Source organism: Thalia democratica, unplaced genomic scaffold (assembly GCF_965202585.1).
Source record: "Thalia democratica unplaced genomic scaffold, ktThaDemo2.hap1.1 HAP1_SCAFFOLD_203, whole genome shotgun sequence".
NCBI classification, from domain to species: domain Eukaryota; kingdom Metazoa; phylum Chordata; class Thaliacea; order Salpida; family Salpidae; genus Thalia; species Thalia democratica.
Genome location: NW_028139326.1, coordinates 60,001 through 80,000, shown reverse-complemented (window position 1 = coordinate 80,000; position 20,000 = coordinate 60,001). Strand labels below are relative to the sequence as shown.

General features: G+C 31.7%; 6 non-coding genes and 1 pseudogene across 6 annotated transcripts; 3 read left to right on the top strand and 4 right to left on the bottom strand.

The window, feature by feature from the left end:
- Positions 1-406: 406 nt before the first annotated feature.
- Positions 407-525, top strand: LOC145845894 (5S ribosomal RNA). The gene has a single exon (XR_014370565.1). It is a non-coding gene; the product is annotated as a 5S ribosomal RNA (ribosomal RNA).
- Positions 526-3,384: 2,859 nt separating this feature from the next.
- LOC145845903 (5S ribosomal RNA) lies at positions 3,385-3,503 on the top strand. The gene has a single exon (XR_014370573.1). It is a non-coding gene; the product is annotated as a 5S ribosomal RNA (ribosomal RNA).
- Positions 3,504-7,006: 3,503 nt separating this feature from the next.
- On the top strand, positions 7,007-8,116 carry LOC145845934 (small subunit ribosomal RNA; annotated as a pseudogene).
- Positions 8,117-9,609: 1,493 nt separating this feature from the next.
- Positions 9,610-9,762, bottom strand: LOC145845910 (5.8S ribosomal RNA). The gene has a single exon (XR_014370580.1). It is a non-coding gene; the product is annotated as a 5.8S ribosomal RNA (ribosomal RNA).
- Positions 9,763-9,944: 182 nt separating this feature from the next.
- On the bottom strand, positions 9,945-11,752 carry LOC145845931 (small subunit ribosomal RNA). Its single transcript, XR_014370601.1, has one exon. It is a non-coding gene; the product is annotated as a small subunit ribosomal RNA (ribosomal RNA).
- Positions 11,753-15,252: 3,500 nt separating this feature from the next.
- LOC145845902 (5S ribosomal RNA) lies at positions 15,253-15,371 on the bottom strand. Its single transcript, XR_014370572.1, has one exon. It is a non-coding gene; the product is annotated as a 5S ribosomal RNA (ribosomal RNA).
- A 2,859-nt stretch (positions 15,372-18,230) lies between these two features.
- Positions 18,231-18,349, bottom strand: LOC145845935 (5S ribosomal RNA). Its single transcript, XR_014370604.1, has one exon. It is a non-coding gene; the product is annotated as a 5S ribosomal RNA (ribosomal RNA).
- Between the last annotated feature and the right edge of the window lie 1,651 nt (positions 18,350-20,000).

Here is a 20,000-nt window from a genome sequence, read left to right as displayed (position 1 = left end):
TGATGTAGTATGAGATATTCTTTAGAAACTAACTATAAATATTCTTGAAGTAAAACAAAACCATCTATAAATAGAACAATGAGAAATAGTAAAACAAACTAAACACAACATGTTTATTTTAACATTATTTTTTATTTAGTTTAATCACTTAATAAACTTTACTTCTAATCATAGTATTTAATATAGAATATAGTTAACAATCTTTTAAACAAAGTCTTAAATAAAGTTACAGGGAGTAATTGTAATTAAAACACCAAAAAAAAAGGTTTTAATAAAAAAAATACTTACATCAAGTTGAAATTTTATAAGGAATAATTTTAAAATATCAAATTGATTGTAAATCAAGTGCAAATAGGTTTTTTAAACAAACCGAAGGGTTTATAAAGGCTTGTAAACGCTTTCAAACGCCTACGACCATACCACACTGAGCACACCCCATCTCGTCCGATCTGGGAAGTTAAGCAGTGTCGGGCGTGGTTAGTACTTAGATGGGTGACCGCTTGGGAATACCACGTGCCGTAGGCCTTTGCTTTTTGAATTCATCTTTTTTGTACTATTTTTCTTTCTGACCTATTTATACTTATTACTCGTTTATTTACATTTCTTTAACGCTTAAAAGAAAAGTAAATTCTAGTTATTAGCAAATAAAAACGTAAGCCAATCAGATAACGTTATTTGCTGTTTAAACCAATTAGAGCGCTAAAAAAGTGGTTTGACCAGTTTGAGATATCGAAAAAATAATGGCACCATCTTGTAGAGTACAATTTTCTGAGTTAAAATTAATACAATTAGTCTTTTATACTAAAACTTAAAAGTTTTTTTGTCCAAAAACAAATAAAAGCGTGGCTACTTGAAAAATCAAACGAAAATAAATTTTGCACTTTTGTATTGTGAGTCATAATAAGTTATTTACTGTTACCAACAGATACTAGCAAAAGCTTTTTAAAGTTTTGTATTAACTTAATGTATTTGTAATTACTTTTACTTAATAGAAACTATTGAATTACGTTTACTTAGTTTACTTTTGTATGTGTATTAAATATATAGCAATTTTGTTTGAACTTAAATAAGGACTATTAAACTATTAAAAGAAAACTATCAAAGTTTACTAACTCAAAAGCTAAATCTTAGTTATATTGTTATAAACATTTATGTTGTAATTTACTAATAACTAAATGAGTTTATTTCAAACAAAAAGAATTAAATAATGTTATGTTATGTCAAGCCTACTATATGAGGTATATAGGTATATAAGGTATACAAGCTTATGTTTGAAAGTTATAATAATTAAAATAAAAATAAATATTTAGTTGGTAAAATTTGTATGTTTTAATATGCTTTGAAATTAGAGTTAGTATAGATGTTTTTTTTTAAATATAATAAATATAAGTATTTAGTTACTAATAATAAACTAAAATACCAATTTTGTAGTTAATACAAAAAAAAAAACTTATCTTACTTAAAGTTCACTGTAATTGAAACATTATACAAAAGCTTTATAATTATAAGCTTTGAATAATTCTATTTGAATAAATAATAGATTCATAACTATATTCATGTTTGCATATTTAAATTATAAAAAGTTAGTGTTTTGTGTATTGACTTTATGATTATTTTATTTTAGTAACTGTTAGTTTTATACTTTAATAAAAGAAATATGGTTAACAAGTAAGTTAAAAATGAAAGAAGCATAAAAAAACACACTAATTAACTGCTTATTCAATAGTTTGATTATTTAATTATTTTTCTGTTATATAGTTTAATCGTATTGTATAAAAAATACAGAGGTTTAAAGTAAGTTTGAATAAAAATAAAACAAAACATATAAAATAAGCATTAGTTAAAATACATAGTTTTTTTTTCTAAGAAAATTTAATTCTTTAATAATAAGTAGTAATTTAAATAAAAAATAATACAAATAAAGTTATACAATATATATACAATAGTTTGTCAAACTAGGCAAACACTACTAGGCAAAAAACAAACTAGGCAAAAAACCTACAAAGTAGGCCACCACTACAATCCAATGTTCCAACTGGAAATTCAATGAGATCGTTACTGTACTTGTGATGAACGTTGATAATCCCCAAGATTGTAAGTCGAAGGCCTTACCCAACCTAACCAGCGCACTGGTTTTCTTACAACTGAATTAATCAACATTTATTATTGAATATAATCATTATTGATAGATAGAGGAATGTTGACAATCAACAACAGATTGTAGGTCAAAGGCATTACTCGACCCAAGTACCCACAACCTAGATTGAACAACATTTATTAGATAGATTTGTTTATTGATAGATAGAGGAATATTGTCAATCCACAACAGATTGTAAGTCAAAGGCATTACTCGACCCAAGTACCCACAACCTAGATTGAACAACATTTGTTAGATAGATTAGTTAGATAGATAAATAGTACAGTATAATCTCAAAGAATTTGAAGCCCGAACATTGAACGATAGTGGTGTTTCGTGACGACTAGCGGGATTCGATCTTACAACCTTCTGCTTATGAGTCAGCTGATAAGACCACTGACCCACCGCGCCACGACAAAGATAAAGAAATATTTTGCTATATAAATAGGTTGATTTTTATAATTTTGTTATACAGTGTCAATTACAGTGAACTTCAAGTAAGATATACAACAGTATATATATTTCCGAGTCTGACTTTGAGTACTTTTTATATATTATTAACAAGATTTTTTAGGAGTAATATCTGTTTAGTTCTTTAATATATCTTTAAAATAATAATATTTTTTAAGGTGTTTAAAACTTTTAGAAGCTGTATGTAATGTCTTTTAGTTTAATAGTTCTTTTAAATTAGTAAAAAAAATAAACATGGTTGAGTTATCAAATTAAACAAAATAGAACGTCAAGTATTTAATTACTAAAATTAATTTAATTAAAAAAAAAATCTCAGGTAATCTAAAATGTCAGGAATTATTTAAAAATAAATATAAATTTAAAACTTATTATATTGAAAAGATTGATGAATAATACTCTTGAATGTATGCAATGTTTGTATTTGTAATGCAATAACATAAATGGATAGATCAATGACAAATTGTAAACATATTGTATTATTTTATTTTACGATTTTATTTTATTTATTTAATAATTCAATAAACTTTACTTCTACTTTTCCTGGTCTTAGGTAATTTATAGATAACAATTGTTTAAACAAACACTTTTGTACAGTTACAATACAGTTTTAGTACAGTTTGGGAGTAACTGTTGATTAAAAAAACAAAAAAAAAGTTAATTCAGGTTAAAATTTTATAAGGAATAATTTTAAAATATCAAATTGATTGTAAATCAAGTGCAAATAGGTTTTTTAAATAAACCGAAGGGTTTATAAAGGCTTGTAAACGCCTTCAAACGCCTACGACCATACCACACTGAGTACACCCCATCTCGTCCGATCTGGGAAGTTAAGCAGTGTCGGGCGTGGTTAGTACTTAGATGGGTGACCGCTTGGGAATACCACGTGCCGTAGGCTTTTGCTTTTTGAATTCATCTTTTTTGTACTATTTTTCTTTCTGACCTATTTATACTTATTACTCGTTTATTTACATTTCTTTAACGCTTAAAAGAAAAGTAAATTCTAGTTATTAGCAAATAAAAACGTAAGCCAATCAGATAACGTTATTTGCTGTTTAAACCAATTAGAGCGCTAAAAAAGTGGTTTGACCAGTTTGAGATATCGAAAAAATAATGGCACCATCTTGTAGAGTACAATTTTCTGAGTTAAAATTAATACAATTAGTCTTTTATACTAAAACTTTAAAGTCTTTTTGTCCAAAAACAAATAAAAGCGTGGCTACTTGAAAAATCAAACGAAAATAAATTTTGCACTTTTGTATTGTGAGTCATAATAAGTTATTTACTGTTACCAACAGATACTAGCAAAAGCTTTTTAAAGTTTTGTATTAACTTAATGTATTTGTACTTAGTTTAAATTAATAGAGTTTATTTGGTTTACTTTATTATGTGTATTGAATGTGCTAGTATCTAAAAATAAATACAACTAAAACAAAACAAACAAGGAGAGTACTTGAATAGAACCAACACAATTTACAGACCAGTTGTGTACTAAATTTAAAGAAATTCTGAATAGTGAATATGCAATTATTATTATAAGTTCAAAGTTCACTTTAATTTAAATTAATGTATTTTGTAAATTGGTTTTATTTAATACGATAGTAGTGAATTACTTTATTTAATTTACTTTAGTATGTGTTGTATAACTTTATTTAAACCAGAAGCAAAACGGGATTATACTTTCAATAAACTACACAATTTACAGACCAGTTGTGTACTAAATAAAAAGCTATTGTGAATAGTGAATATGCAATTATTATTATAAGTTTATAAGTTCACAGTTTACAAAAGCTTTAGAATTTAGTTATTATTTTGTTCATATTTGCATATCTAATTTATGAAAAGTTAGTGTTATGTGTATTGGCTTTTTAATTTCTTTATTTGTAGAACTGTTAGTTTTATATTCTAAAGAAACATTTTTAAATAAATATGTTTAACAAGTAACTTAAAAATGGAAGAAATATATTGTATATATTGAACTATTTATATTTATTCTAGCTATTTGCTTAGTGTATTTATTAATGTGATTATTTTATTTTGTTGTTTGTCTTATAGTTTAATCGTATTGTGTTGAAATATATATAACAAATACAGAGGTTTAAAGTAAGTTTAAATGAAAATAAAATAAGACATATAGTTGAAATATAAGTTTAAAAAAATAGTTTTTTTTTTTATTTCTTTGTTTGTTTGATTGTTTGTTTATTATATAATCGCGACGTGTCATTTTATTACTTTTAAGCATACTAAATATAATAATAGGTATAGTTATAGGAAAAATTCAATTAGTTTCTAATGTAATAAAAAAGTTTATTTCCACAAATAAATAAATACCTGAAAAATCAAATGAAAAATAAATTTCGCACTTGTATTGTGAGTCATAATAGGTTATTTACTGTTACCAACAGATACTAGCGAAGGCTTTTTAAAGTTCTATGTTAATTCAATGTATTTGTACTTAGTTTTATTAAAATGACAGTATTGATGGTTACGTTTATTAAGTATGTTTATTTAACGTTATGTAACTCAAGTAAAACCAGAAGCAAATAAGGAGACTACTTTCAATAAACTACACAATTTACATACCAATTGTATACTAAACTTAAAGCTATTCTATTTTATTCTTGATAGTTATTTTAAAGTTATTAAATTATACAAATGTATTTTGTAAAGTAGTTTTATAAAGTTACTATAGTTTATCTAACTTACTATAGTATGTGTTATATAACTTTAATTAAACCAGAAGCAAAAAGGGAGACTACTTTAAATAAACTACACCATTTATTGTTATATATAACTCTAATAAAACCAGAAGCAAAAAGGGAGACTACTTTAAATGAACTACACAAATTAAAAATATATTATTATTTATAAATCAATCGTGTTGTGTTTCAAAATACATTTTTCAAATATTGTTTTACAAGTATTTATCAGTTATTTAGTTTTCTTTTTATAGTTTAGCCGTATTGTTTTATTTATTTGTTATTATTTTTATTTAATTGTTTGCTTATTATATTTATCGCCATGTGCTTAAAAAATAAAACAACTATAAAGGTTAAAAAAGTAAGTTTAAATAAAAATAAAATGAAACATATAAAATAAGTTTATGATTTTTTTATTATTATTATTATTTAATTGTTTGCTTGTTATATTTATCGCGATGTGCTTAAAAGAATAGAACAAATACAAAGGTTTAAATTGTAAGTTTTAAATAAAATAAAATGAAACATACAAAATAAGCTTATGATTTATTATTATTTTTATTATTATTTTTATTTCATTGTTTGTTTATTATATCTATCGCGATGTGCTTAAAAAATAAAACAACTATAAAGGTTTAAAAAGTAAGTTTAAATAAAGATAAAATGTAACATATAAAATAAGCTTATGTTTGATTTTTTTAATTTATTTTCATTTAATTGTTTGTTTATTATATTTATCGCAATCTGCTTAAAAAAATAAAACGAGTATTAAGGTTTGAAAAGTAAGTTTAAATAAAAATAAAATAAAACATATAAAATAAGCTTATGTTTTTTTTTTTTTTTTTTTTATTATTATTATTTTTATTCAATTTTTTGTTTATTATATTTATCGCAATGTGCTTAAAACGATAAAACAAATATAAAGATTTAAAAAGTACGCTTAAATAAAAAATAATACAAATAAAGTTTATTTATAATAAATATATATATTTAAAACATTAAAAAAAGTAGTTTATACATATTTTTTTTTATTTATTTCTTTTAAACATATTAAATAAAGTATAAAAAAGTATTAAAACATTTAAACGTAGCATAAATAAGCTTAAAACATTAAAATAATTGAAAAGAAACAAAGAAATTGAAAAAAATCGGAAAAAATCGGCAAAAAAAGTTCAACAGCAACATTTGAGCATCATACACGTATGCATTACTTTACACTAGTGAGAGAGACGTGTTTGTGCGTTCGGTCGACTTGACGAGAAAGCGGGCTTAAAGCATTACTGTTTAGCACCCGAGGCGCGGCTATTGCAGCGGCGGCGAACGTGCTATGTAAACGCATTGGAGCAGCGTATGAAAAACTACAAGCGTCCAGCGGCGGTAGGCTTATAGCTTTGCGAAGTCGTCGAGACGAGTAGCCGACGCAGGCAGGCACGGCTCGAGGCGGGTAACTGCAGCAGACAGATGGCGTGTTGCTGCTGACGAGTTAACCGGCAGAAGGCAAACGGTTGGTCGGGAGAAAGAACAGTCAGTTGTAAAGCTGCATGCTGCAGTCGACGCGGGCTGGCGCTTTAAACAGCAAAAGGCCGGCGCCGACTTTCAGTAACGTTCGCAAGGCTTTTAAGCCGAGTGATAGAAAAGGTCTGTATTTATACAGTAAAAACGCTCAGTCGAGCAACGGGTTTAAACGCCCTCGGATAGTTATCTGGTTGATCCTGCCAGTAGTCATATGCTTGTCTCAAAGATTAAGCCATGCAAGTGTAAGTACGAGCTCACGTACAGTGAAACTGCGAATGGCTCATTAAATCAGTTATGGTTCATTTGATTGTACGCTTTTACATGGATAACTGTGGCAATTCTAGAGCTAATACATGCGTAAAGCGCCGAACTGACGTGAGGCGCGCATTTATCAGACCAAAACTAACCGGCTTTCGGGTCGTTACAATGGTGACTCTGGATAAGCTTGCGGATCGCACGGCCTAGTGCTGGCGACATCTCATTAAAGCAACTGCCCTATCAACTATCGTCGGTACGGTATCGGCCTACCGAGGTTGTAACGGGTGACGGAGAATCAGGGTTCGATTCCGGAGAGGGAGCCTGAGAAACGGCTACCACATCCAAGGAAGGCAGCAGGCGCGCAAATTACCCATTCCCGGCTCGGGGAGGTAGTGACGAAAAATAACAATGCAGACCTCGTACGAGGTCCTGCAATTGGAATGAGTACACTTTAAACTTTTTAACGAGTATCCATTGGAGGGCAAGTCTGGTGCCAGCAGCCGCGGTAATTCCAGCTCCAAAAGTGTATATTTAAGTTGTTGCGGTTGAAAAGCTCGTAGTTGGATATAGGGACGGCGAGGTTGGTCGGTCGAAAGGCTAGCACTGGCCTCGTTGTTCTTGTTGGTCGGTGCCTTCGCGGTGCTCTTAACTGAGTGTTGCGGTGGTCCGGCAAGTTTACCTTGAAAAAATTAGAGTGTTCAAAGCAGGCTTTACGCTTGTATAATGTTGCATGGAATAATGGAATAGGACCTCGGTTCTATTTTGTTGGTTTTCGGAGCACGAGGTAATGATTAATAGGAACGGACGGGGGCATCCGTACTGTGCCGTTAGAGGTGAAATTCTTGGATCGGCGCAAGACGAACGACTGCGAAAGCATTTGCCAAGAATGTTTTCTTTAATCAAGAGCGAAAGTCAGAGGTTCGAAGACGATCAGATACCGTCCTAGTTCTGACCTTAAACGATGCCGACTAGCGATCGGGCAGTGTCGAACTTAAGAACTGTCCGGCAGCTTCCGGGAAACCAAAGTCTTTGGGTTCCGGGGGAAGTATGGTTGCAAAGCTGAAACTTAAAGGAATTGACGGAAGGGCACCACCAGGAGTGGAGCCTGCGGCTTAATTTGACTCAACACGGGAAATCTCACCCGGCCCGGACACAGCGAGGATTGACAGATTGAGAGCTCTTTCTTGATTCTGTGGGTGGTGGTGCATGGCCGTTCTTAGTTGGTGGAGCGATTTGTCTGGTTAATTCCGATAACGAACGAGACTCTTACTTGCTAAATAGCTGCTCGACCCATTGGGTCGGAGACAACTTCTTAGAGGGACTAGTGGCGTTTAGCCACACGAGATTGAGCAATAACAGGTCTGTGATGCCCTTAGATGTTCGGGGCCGCACGCGCGCTACACTGACCGGATTCCTTCACTTGCCTTCACTGTGCTTTCGGGTTTCGTACTGCCCAACACCTCGCGCGCGTGTTAGACTCCTTGGTCCGTGTTTCAAGACGGGTCGGAGACGTGGCCAGCTTAAGCCGCAGACCCCTGGCGTCTGAGCGCTAACGCGAAGAAGGCCTTGTACAAACTCTAGAGACTGCGAGCAGTTTCCAAAGCCGTATTCCAGCGATCAACACGCAGCCTGTCCGAAGACCGACGCGGAATCTCTCCTCGGTCGCCGAGCCGAAGCTAATCGAACGCCTATAACACTCTTCCGAAGAAGAGCTACCTTGCGAACGACCAAAGTCAGCCCAGCAACCGGTCGCGGCCCTCGCCGAACGCTAGTGCAGCGCCGCGACGCCAGCGCAACCGTAAGAGTCTCCGAAGATCACTCAAACAGTAGGACAGCTCTCGCAGCGCCTGAAAACGTCCGGCGACTCGATGGGCGCCTCCGTTTGCCTCCAAGCGGTTTCACGTACTCTTTAACTCTCTCTTCAAAGTGCTTTTCAACTTTCCCTCACGGTACTTGTTCGCTATCGGTCTCGAGCCAGTATTTAGCCTTAGATGGAGTTTACCACCCGCTTAGGGCTGCATTTCCAAACAACCCGACTCCGGGAAAACCGCTAGGACGAATTACGACCGCCGCCAAGGGCCTAACACCCGCTCTGGGAAAAGGCCTCGATCAGAAGAACGTGGGCAGTCGTTGGTTCGCCGCATGCTGAATTCCATACGCTACATTTCCTCGCCCTCCAAAAAGGCTCGGATTTAGCGCTGGGCTTATCCCGCTTCACTCGCCGTTACTAGGGGAATCCTTGTTAGTTTCTTTTCCTCCGCTTAGTGATATGCTTAAGTTCAGCGGGTCGTCCCGCCCGATCTCAGGTCAAAAGTGATGTACTATAAAAGTACATGCGCTTTGTACGTCGGCCTTTTGAAGTCACTTAACTTATTCTCGAGCACCTACCGTCGTTGCTACCTCACCCGAGGCCAGCAGGCTGCTCACGCTTCAGCTGTGAAATCGCCAGACCAGCTGTCTTTGACGACACGCTCCTTAATTAAGAAACGAGTCGCAGGCACTTTCAAACTAATGAAAGGATCGGTGTGTTAAAGACCCTGAGACGGACGTGGCCCCAGGATTACCCGAGGCCGCAATACGCGTTCAGAATATCGATGCTCAATGTGTCCTGCAATTCACATTACTTCTCGGAGCTAGCTCCGTCCTTCATCGACGCTCGAGCCGAGTGATCCACCGCTAAGAGATCTCTCGTGTTAATCAATCTCAATGCAACCAAAAAATCGTGTTCAAAAAGAAGCGGCCGCGCCAGCACTTGCGTGCTGAATTATTACTCCCGCTGTCAGGAAGCAACGCGACCGAACTATAACAGTTACAGGGCTCGGTCCCTTCGAAGAAGAGACGTCGCTTGAAATCAAATTTCGATTCGTTAATGATCCTTCCGCAGGTTCACCTACGGAAACCTTGTTACGACTTTTACTTCCTCTAAATGATCAAGTTCGATCGTCTTTTCGAACACCGGCGAGTGCGTTGCCGCACGTACCAGGCTCAATCGGAGGACCTCACTAAACCATTCAATCGGTAGTAGCGACGGGCGGTGTGTACAAAGGGCAGGGACGTAATCAACGCAAGCTAATGACTCGCGCTTACTGGGAATTCCTCGTTCAAGGGAAACAATTGCAAGTCCCTATCCCTAGCACGACCGGGGTTCAACGGATTACCCGGACCTTTCGGCCTAGGGAACACACGATGATCCGGTCAGTGTAGCGCGCGTGCGGCCCCGAACATCTAAGGGCATCACAGACCTGTTATTGCTCAATCTCGTGTGGCTAAACGCCACTAGTCCCTCTAAGAAGTTGTCTCCGACCCAATGGGTCGAGCAGCTATTTAGCAAGTAAGAGTCTCGTTCGTTATCGGAATTAACCAGACAAATCGCTCCACCAACTAAGAACGGCCATGCACCACCACCCACAGAATCAAGAAAGAGCTCTCAATCTGTCAATCCTCGCTGTGTCCGGGCCGGGTGAGATTTCCCGTGTTGAGTCAAATTAAGCCGCAGGCTCCACTCCTGGTGGTGCCCTTCCGTCAATTCCTTTAAGTTTCAGCTTTGCAACCATACTTCCCCCGGAACCCAAAGACTTTGGTTTCCCGGAAGCTGCCGGACAGTTCTTAAGTTCGACACTGCCCGATCGCTAGTCGGCATCGTTTAAGGTCAGAACTAGGACGGTATCTGATCGTCTTCGAACCTCTGACTTTCGCTCTTGATTAAAGAAAACATTCTTGGCAAATGCTTTCGCAGTCGTTCGTCTTGCGCCGATCCAAGAATTTCACCTCTAACGGCACAGTACGGATGCCCCCGTCCGTTCCTATTAATCATTACCTCGTGCTCCGAAAACCAACAAAATAGAACCGAGGTCCTATTCCATTATTCCATGCAACATTATACAAGCGTAAAGCCTGCTTTGAACACTCTAATTTTTTCAAGGTAAACTTGCCGGACCACCGCAACACTCAGTTAAGAGCACCGCGAAGGCACCGACCAACAAGAACAACGAGGCCAGTGCTAGCCTTTCGACCGACCAACCTCGCCGTCCCTATATCCAACTACGAGCTTTTCAACCGCAACAACTTAAATATACACTTTTGGAGCTGGAATTACCGCGGCTGCTGGCACCAGACTTGCCCTCCAATGGATACTCGTTAAAAAGTTTAAAGTGTACTCATTCCAATTGCAGGACCTCGTACGAGGTCTGCATTGTTATTTTTCGTCACTACCTCCCCGAGCCGGGAATGGGTAATTTGCGCGCCTGCTGCCTTCCTTGGATGTGGTAGCCGTTTCTCAGGCTCCCTCTCCGGAATCGAACCCTGATTCTCCGTCACCCGTTACAACCTCGGTAGGCCGATACCGTACCGACGATAGTTGATAGGGCAGTTGCTTTAATGAGATGTCGCCAGCACTAGGCCGTGCGATCCGCAAGCTTATCCAGAGTCACCATTGTAACGACCCGAAAGCCGGTTAGTTTTGGTCTGATAAATGCGCGCCTCACGTCAGTTCGGCGCTTTACGCATGTATTAGCTCTAGAATTGCCACAGTTATCCATGTAAAAGCGTACAATCAAATGAACCATAACTGATTTAATGAGCCATTCGCAGTTTCACTGTACGTGAGCTCGTACTTACACTTGCATGGCTTAATCTTTGAGACAAGCATATGACTACTGGCAGGATCAACCAGATAACTATCCGAGGGCGTTTAAACCCGTTGCTCGACTGAGCGTTTTTACTGTATAAATACAGACCTTTTCTATCACTCGGCTTAAAAGCCTTGCGAACGTTACTGAAAGTCGGCGCCGGCCTTTTGCTGTTTAAAGCGCCAGCCCGCGTCGACTGCAGCATGCAGCTTTACAACTGACTGTTCTTTCTCCCGACCAACCGTTTGCCTTCTGCCGGTTAACTCGTCAGCAGCAACACGCCATCTGTCTGCTGCAGTTACCCGCCTCGAGCCGTGCCTGCCTGCGTCGGCTACTCGTCTCGACGACTTCGCAAAGCTATAAGCCTACCGCCGCTGGACGCTTGTAGTTTTTCATACGCTGCTCCAATGCGTTTACATAGCACGTTCGCCGCCGCTGCAATAGCCGCGCCTCGGGTGCTAAACAGTAATGCTTTAAGCCCGCTTTCTCGTCAAGTCGACCGAACGCACAAACACGTCTCTCTCACTAGTGTAAAGTAATGCATACGTGTATGATGCTCAAATGTTGCTGTTGAACTTTTTTTGCCGATTTTTTCCGATTTTTTTCAATTTCTTTGTTTCTTTTCAATTATTTTAATGTTTTAAGCTTATTTATGCTACGTTTAAATGTTTTAATACTTTTTTATACTTTATTTAATATGTTTAAAAGAAATAAATAAAAAAAAATATGTATAAACTACTTTTTTTAATGTTTTAAATATATATATTTATTATAAATAAACTTTATTTGTATTATTTTTTATTTAAGCGTACTTTTTAAATCTTTATATTTGTTTTATCGTTTTAAGCACATTGCGATAAATATAATAAACAAAAAATTGAATAAAAATAATAATAATAAAAAAAAAAAAAAAAAAAACATAAGCTTATTTTATATGTTTTATTTTATTTTTATTTAAACTTACTTTTCAAACCTTAATACTCGTTTTATTTTTTTAAGCAGATTGCGATAAATATAATAAACAAACAATTAAATGAAAATAAATTAAAAAAATCAAACATAAGCTTATTTTATATGTTACATTTTATCTTTATTTAAACTTACTTTTTAAACCTTTATAGTTGTTTTATTTTTTAAGCACATCGCGATAGATATAATAAACAAACAATGAAATAAAAATAATAATAAAAATAATAATAAATCATAAGCTTATTTTGTATGTTTCATTTTATTTTATTTAAAACTTACAATTTAAACCTTTGTATTTGTTCTATTCTTTTAAGCACATCGCGATAAATATAACAAGCAAACAATTAAATAATAATAATAATAAAAAAATCATAAACTTATTTTATATGTTTCATTTTATTTTTATTTAAACTTACTTTTTTAACCTTTATAGTTGTTTTATTTTTTAAGCACATGGCGATAAATATAATAAGCAAACAATTAAATAAAAATAATAACAAATAAATAAAACAATACGGCTAAACTATAAAAAGAAAACTAAATAACTGATAAATACTTGTAAAACAATATTTGAAAAATGTATTTTGAAACACAACACGATTGATTTATAAATAATAATATATTTTTAATTTGTGTAGTTCATTTAAAGTAGTCTCCCTTTTTGCTTCTGGTTTTATTAGAGTTATATATAACAATAAATGGTGTAGTTTATTTAAAGTAGTCTCCCTTTTTGCTTCTGGTTTAATTAAAGTTATATAACACATACTATAGTAAGTTAGATAAACTATAGTAACTTTATAAAACTACTTTACAAAATACATTTGTATAATTTAATAACTTTAAAATAACTATCAAGAATAAAATAGAATAGCTTTAAGTTTAGTATACAATTGGTATGTAAATTGTGTAGTTTATTGAAAGTAGTCTCCTTATTTGCTTCTGGTTTTACTTGAGTTACATAACGTTAAATAAACATACTTAATAAACGTAACCATCAATACTGTCATTTTAATAAAACTAAGTACAAATACATTGAATTAACATAGAACTTTAAAAAGCCTTCGCTAGTATCTGTTGGTAACAGTAAATAACCTATTATGACTCACAATACAAGTGCGAAATTTATTTTTCATTTGATTTTTCAGGTATTTATTTATTTGTGGAAATAAACTTTTTTATTACATTAGAAACTAATTGAATTTTTCCTATAACTATACCTATTATTATATTTAGTATGCTTAAAAGTAATAAAATGACACGTCGCGATTATATAATAAACAAACAATCAAACAAACAAAGAAATAAAAAAAAAAACTATTTTTTTAAACTTATATTTCAACTATATGTCTTATTTTATTTTCATTTAAACTTACTTTAAACCTCTGTATTTGTTATATATATTTCAACACAATACGATTAAACTATAAGACAAACAACAAAATAAAATAATCACATTAATAAATACACTAAGCAAATAGCTAGAATAAATATAAATAGTTCAATATATACAATATATTTCTTCCATTTTTAAGTTACTTGTTAAACATATTTATTTAAAAATGTTTCTTTAGAATATAAAACTAACAGTTCTACAAATAAAGAAATTAAAAAGCCAATACACATAACACTAACTTTTCATAAATTAGATATGCAAATATGAACAAAATAATAACTAAATTCTAAAGCTTTTGTAAACTGTGAACTTATAAACTTATAATAATAATTGCATATTCACTATTCACAATAGCTTTTTATTTAGTACACAACTGGTCTGTAAATTGTGTAGTTTATTGAAAGTATAATCCCGTTTTGCTTCTGGTTTAAATAAAGTTATACAACACATACTAAAGTAAATTAAATAAAGTAATTCACTACTATCGTATTAAATAAAACCAATTTACAAAATACATTAATTTAAATTAAAGTGAACTTTGAACTTATAATAATAATTGCATATTCACTATTCAGAATTTCTTTAAATTTAGTACACAACTGGTCTGTAAATTGTGTTGGTTCTATTCAAGTACTCTCCTTGTTTGTTTTGTTTTAGTTGTATTTATTTTTAGATACTAGCACATTCAATACACATAATAAAGTAAACCAAATAAACTCTATTAATTTAAACTAATTACAAATACATTAAGTTAATACAAAACTTTAAAAAGCTTTTGCTAGTATCTGTTGGTAACAGTAAATAACTTATTATGACTCACAATACAAAAGTGCAAAATTTATTTTCGTTTGATTTTTCAAGTAGCCACGCTTTTATTTGTTTTTGGACAAAAAGACTTTAAAGTTTTAGTATAAAAGACTAATTGTATTAATTTTAACTCAGAAAATTGTACTCTACAAGATGGTGCCATTATTTTTTCGATATCTCAAACTGGTCAAACCACTTTTTTAGCGCTCTAATTGGTTTAAACAGCAAATAACGTTATCTGATTGGCTTACGTTTTTATTTGCTAATAACTAGAATTTACTTTTCTTTTAAGCGTTAAAGAAATGTAAATAAACGAGTAATAAGTATAAATAGGTCAGAAAGAAAAATAGTACAAAAAAGATGAATTCAAAAAGCAAAAGCCTACGGCACGTGGTATTCCCAAGCGGTCACCCATCTAAGTACTAACCACGCCCGACACTGCTTAACTTCCCAGATCGGACGAGATGGGGTGTACTCAGTGTGGTATGGTCGTAGGCGTTTGAAGGCGTTTACAAGCCTTTATAAACCCTTCGGTTTATTTAAAAAACCTATTTGCACTTGATTTACAATCAATTTGATATTTTAAAATTATTCCTTATAAAATTTTAACCTGAATTAACTTTTTTTTTGTTTTTTTAATCAACAGTTACTCCCAAACTGTACTAAAACTGTATTGTAACTGTACAAAAGTGTTTGTTTAAACAATTGTTATCTATAAATTACCTAAGACCAGGAAAAGTAGAAGTAAAGTTTATTGAATTATTAAATAAATAAAATAAAATCGTAAAATAAAATAATACAATATGTTTACAATTTGTCATTGATCTATCCATTTATGTTATTGCATTACAAATACAAACATTGCATACATTCAAGAGTATTATTCATCAATCTTTTCAATATAATAAGTTTTAAATTTATATTTATTTTTAAATAATTCCTGACATTTTAGATTACCTGAGATTTTTTTTTTAATTAAATTAATTTTAGTAATTAAATACTTGACGTTCTATTTTGTTTAATTTGATAACTCAACCATGTTTATTTTTTTTACTAATTTAAAAGAACTATTAAACTAAAAGACATTACATACAGCTTCTAAAAGTTTTAAACACCTTAAAAAATATTATTATTTTAAAGATATATTAAAGAACTAAACAGATATTACTCCTAAAAAATCTTGTTAATAATATATAAAAAGTACTCAAAGTCAGACTCGGAAATATATATACTGTTGTATATCTTACTTGAAGTTCACTGTAATTGACACTGTATAACAAAATTATAAAAATCAACCTATTTATATAGCAAAATATTTCTTTATCTTTGTCGTGGCGCGGTGGGTCAGTGGTCTTATCAGCTGACTCATAAGCAGAAGGTTGTAAGATCGAATCCCGCTAGTCGTCACGAAACACCACTATCGTTCAATGTTCGGGCTTCAAATTCTTTGAGATTATACTGTACTATTTATCTATCTAACTAATCTATCTAACAAATGTTGTTCAATCTAGGTTGTGGGTACTTGGGTCGAGTAATGCCTTTGACTTACAATCTGTTGTGGATTGACAATATTCCTCTATCTATCAATAAACAAATCTATCTAATAAATGTTGTTCAATCTAGGTTGTGGGTACTTGGGTCGAGTAATGCCTTTGACCTACAATCTGTTGTTGATTGTCAACATTCCTCTATCTATCAATAATGATTATATTCAATAATAAATGTTGATTAATTCAGTTGTAAGAAAACCAGTGCGCTGGTTAGGTTGGGTAAGGCCTTCGACTTACAATCTTGGGGATTATCAACGTTCATCACAAGTACAGTAACGATCTCATTGAATTTCCAGTTGGAACATTGGATTGTAGTGGTGGCCTACTTTGTAGGTTTTTTGCCTAGTTTGTTTTTTGCCTAGTAGTGTTTGCCTAGTTTGACAAACTATTGTATATATATTGTATAACTTTATTTGTATTATTTTTTATTTAAATTACTACTTATTATTAAAGAATTAAATTTTCTTAGAAAAAAAAACTATGTATTTTAACTAATGCTTATTTTATATGTTTTGTTTTATTTTTATTCAAACTTACTTTAAACCTCTGTATTTTTTATACAATACGATTAAACTATATAACAGAAAAATAATTAAATAATCAAACTATTGAATAAGCAGTTAATTAGTGTGTTTTTTTATGCTTCTTTCATTTTTAACTTACTTGTTAACCATATTTCTTTTATTAAAGTATAAAACTAACAGTTACTAAAATAAAATAATCATAAAGTCAATACACAAAACACTAACTTTTTATAATTTAAATATGCAAACATGAATATAGTTATGAATCTATTATTTATTCAAATAGAATTATTCAAAGCTTATAATTATAAAGCTTTTGTATAATGTTTCAATTACAGTGAACTTTAAGTAAGATAAGTTTTTTTTTTTGTATTAACTACAAAATTGGTATTTTAGTTTATTATTAGTAACTAAATACTTATATTTATTATATTTAAAAAAAAACATCTATACTAACTCTAATTTCAAAGCATATTAAAACATACAAATTTTACCAACTAAATATTTATTTTTATTTTAATTATTATAACTTTCAAACATAAGCTTGTATACCTTATATACCTATATACCTCATATAGTAGGCTTGACATAACATAACATTATTTAATTCTTTTTGTTTGAAATAAACTCATTTAGTTATTAGTAAATTACAACATAAATGTTTATAACAATATAACTAAGATTTAGCTTTTGAGTTAGTAAACTTTGATAGTTTTCTTTTAATAGTTTAATAGTCCTTATTTAAGTTCAAACAAAATTGCTATATATTTAATACACATACAAAAGTAAACTAAGTAAACGTAATTCAATAGTTTCTATTAAGTAAAAGTAATTACAAATACATTAAGTTAATACAAAACTTTAAAAAGCTTTTGCTAGTATCTGTTGGTAACAGTAAATAACTTATTATGACTCACAATACAAAAGTGCAAAATTTATTTTCGTTTGATTTTTCAAGTAGCCACGCTTTTATTTGTTTTTGGACAAAAAAACTTTTAAGTTTTAGTATAAAAGACTAATTGTATTAATTTTAACTCAGAAAATTGTACTCTACAAGATGGTGCCATTATTTTTTCGATATCTCAAACTGGTCAAACCACTTTTTTAGCGCTCTAATTGGTTTAAACAGCAAATAACGTTATCTGATTGGCTTACGTTTTTATTTGCTAATAACTAGAATTTACTTTTCTTTTAAGCGTTAAAGAAATGTAAATAAACGAGTAATAAGTATAAATAGGTCAGAAAGAAAAATAGTACAAAAAAGATGAATTCAAAAAGCAAAGGCCTACGGCACGTGGTATTCCCAAGCGGTCACCCATCTAAGTACTAACCACGCCCGACACTGCTTAACTTCCCAGATCGGACGAGATGGGGTGTGCTCAGTGTGGTATGGTCGTAGGCGTTTGAAAGCGTTTACAAGCCTTTATAAACCCTTCGGTTTGTTTAAAAAACCTATTTGCACTTGATTTACAATCAATTTGATATTTTAAAATTATTCCTTATAAAATTTCAACTTGATGTAAGTATTTTTTTTATTAAAACCTTTTTTTTTGGTGTTTTAATTACAATTACTCCCTGTAACTTTATTTAAGACTTTGTTTAAAAGATTGTTAACTATATTCTATATTAAATACTATGATTAGAAGTAAAGTTTATTAAGTGATTAAACTAAATAAAAAATAATGTTAAAATAAACATGTTGTGTTTAGTTTGTTTTACTATTTCTCATTGTTCTATTTATAGATGGTTTTGTTTTACTTCAAGAATATTTATAGTTAGTTTCTAAAGAATATCTCATACTACATCAGATTTTACGATTAACTTAATTTTAGGTAATAAAATATTTGACGTTTAATTTAATAACTCAACTATGTTTATGTTATAAAATAATAGTATATAATACACATACATTATAATATAATAATATGTATAACTAGTTGTTTTACTTTAAAATGAATAATTAAGTGGAAGAATTAAAAGAACTCACATTTTTGAAGAGAGCGTGGAAAACCAGAATAGTCTATTAAAACATTTATTAAATTATCGATAAATATAGAATACAATAGAATTAAACATATAAACGTAACTGTGGTTGCTTAGAAACTAAACAAGAATTTTTTTAATAAAAATATAAAATAGTTATTATATAGAATTAAAATAAAATAAAAGTAATATAAATTATATTTTTAAACTAAATAACAATTCACGAGCAATATTAGCGCAATGTCAGAGTATGAGTTTATAATAAAGGAATTGCTTCCTTGATGTTGATACTTACCTTATTCAAATAGAATACATTTTCAGCAATCAGGCTTGTGTTTATCTTAGCGCGCGTAACACAACGTTTGTGGGTTTTGGCACACTTTTGTCGATAGTGGGCGCCCCGCCTTTTAAGTACAGAAATTTCGGGAATTTTCGATTTTCGGAATTCTGACTCGACAGATCGTTTTTGTTTGGTCCAGAGACCCCGTAAAAAATTTTTCAGCCCATTTGAAGCATGATGAAAAAATGTTATTTCGACCCCCTTTTTTTAGGGGTTACGGGGACATCAACCCATTTTTTGGGAATAAAAAACTCCTAGAAAAGGACCACTTTTCTTCTTTTTTCGAATTTCGACTTTTTATTTTTTTGGAAAATTTTTCTATTTTCTTTGTTTGTTCTATTATAATGTCGAAAATATTTTTTTTGAGCTTCGCAACGCATAAGGACTAACGTAAGGTAAGTTTTAAAAGATTTTTTTTTTCGATAATTTTTTCTATATTTTTTGTTTGGTCCATTACAAAGTCGAAAATATTTTTTACGGCTTCTAAACGCGTGTAGATTAACCGTAGGTAGGTTATTTCGAAATTTAAATCTTTCAATATTAATAATTTTTTAGTAAATTGTTCGATTATGAGGTTTTTATGGCTCTTTCAGCACCCAATAACCTACAATAAACACATTAGAAAATAAAATATGAAATAAAAACATCAACTAAAATGAAAATAACATATTCTGTCAGTGAAAATTCTTTTTCTTTATGAAATTTCCCTTGTCACAAAATTGGAAGCTA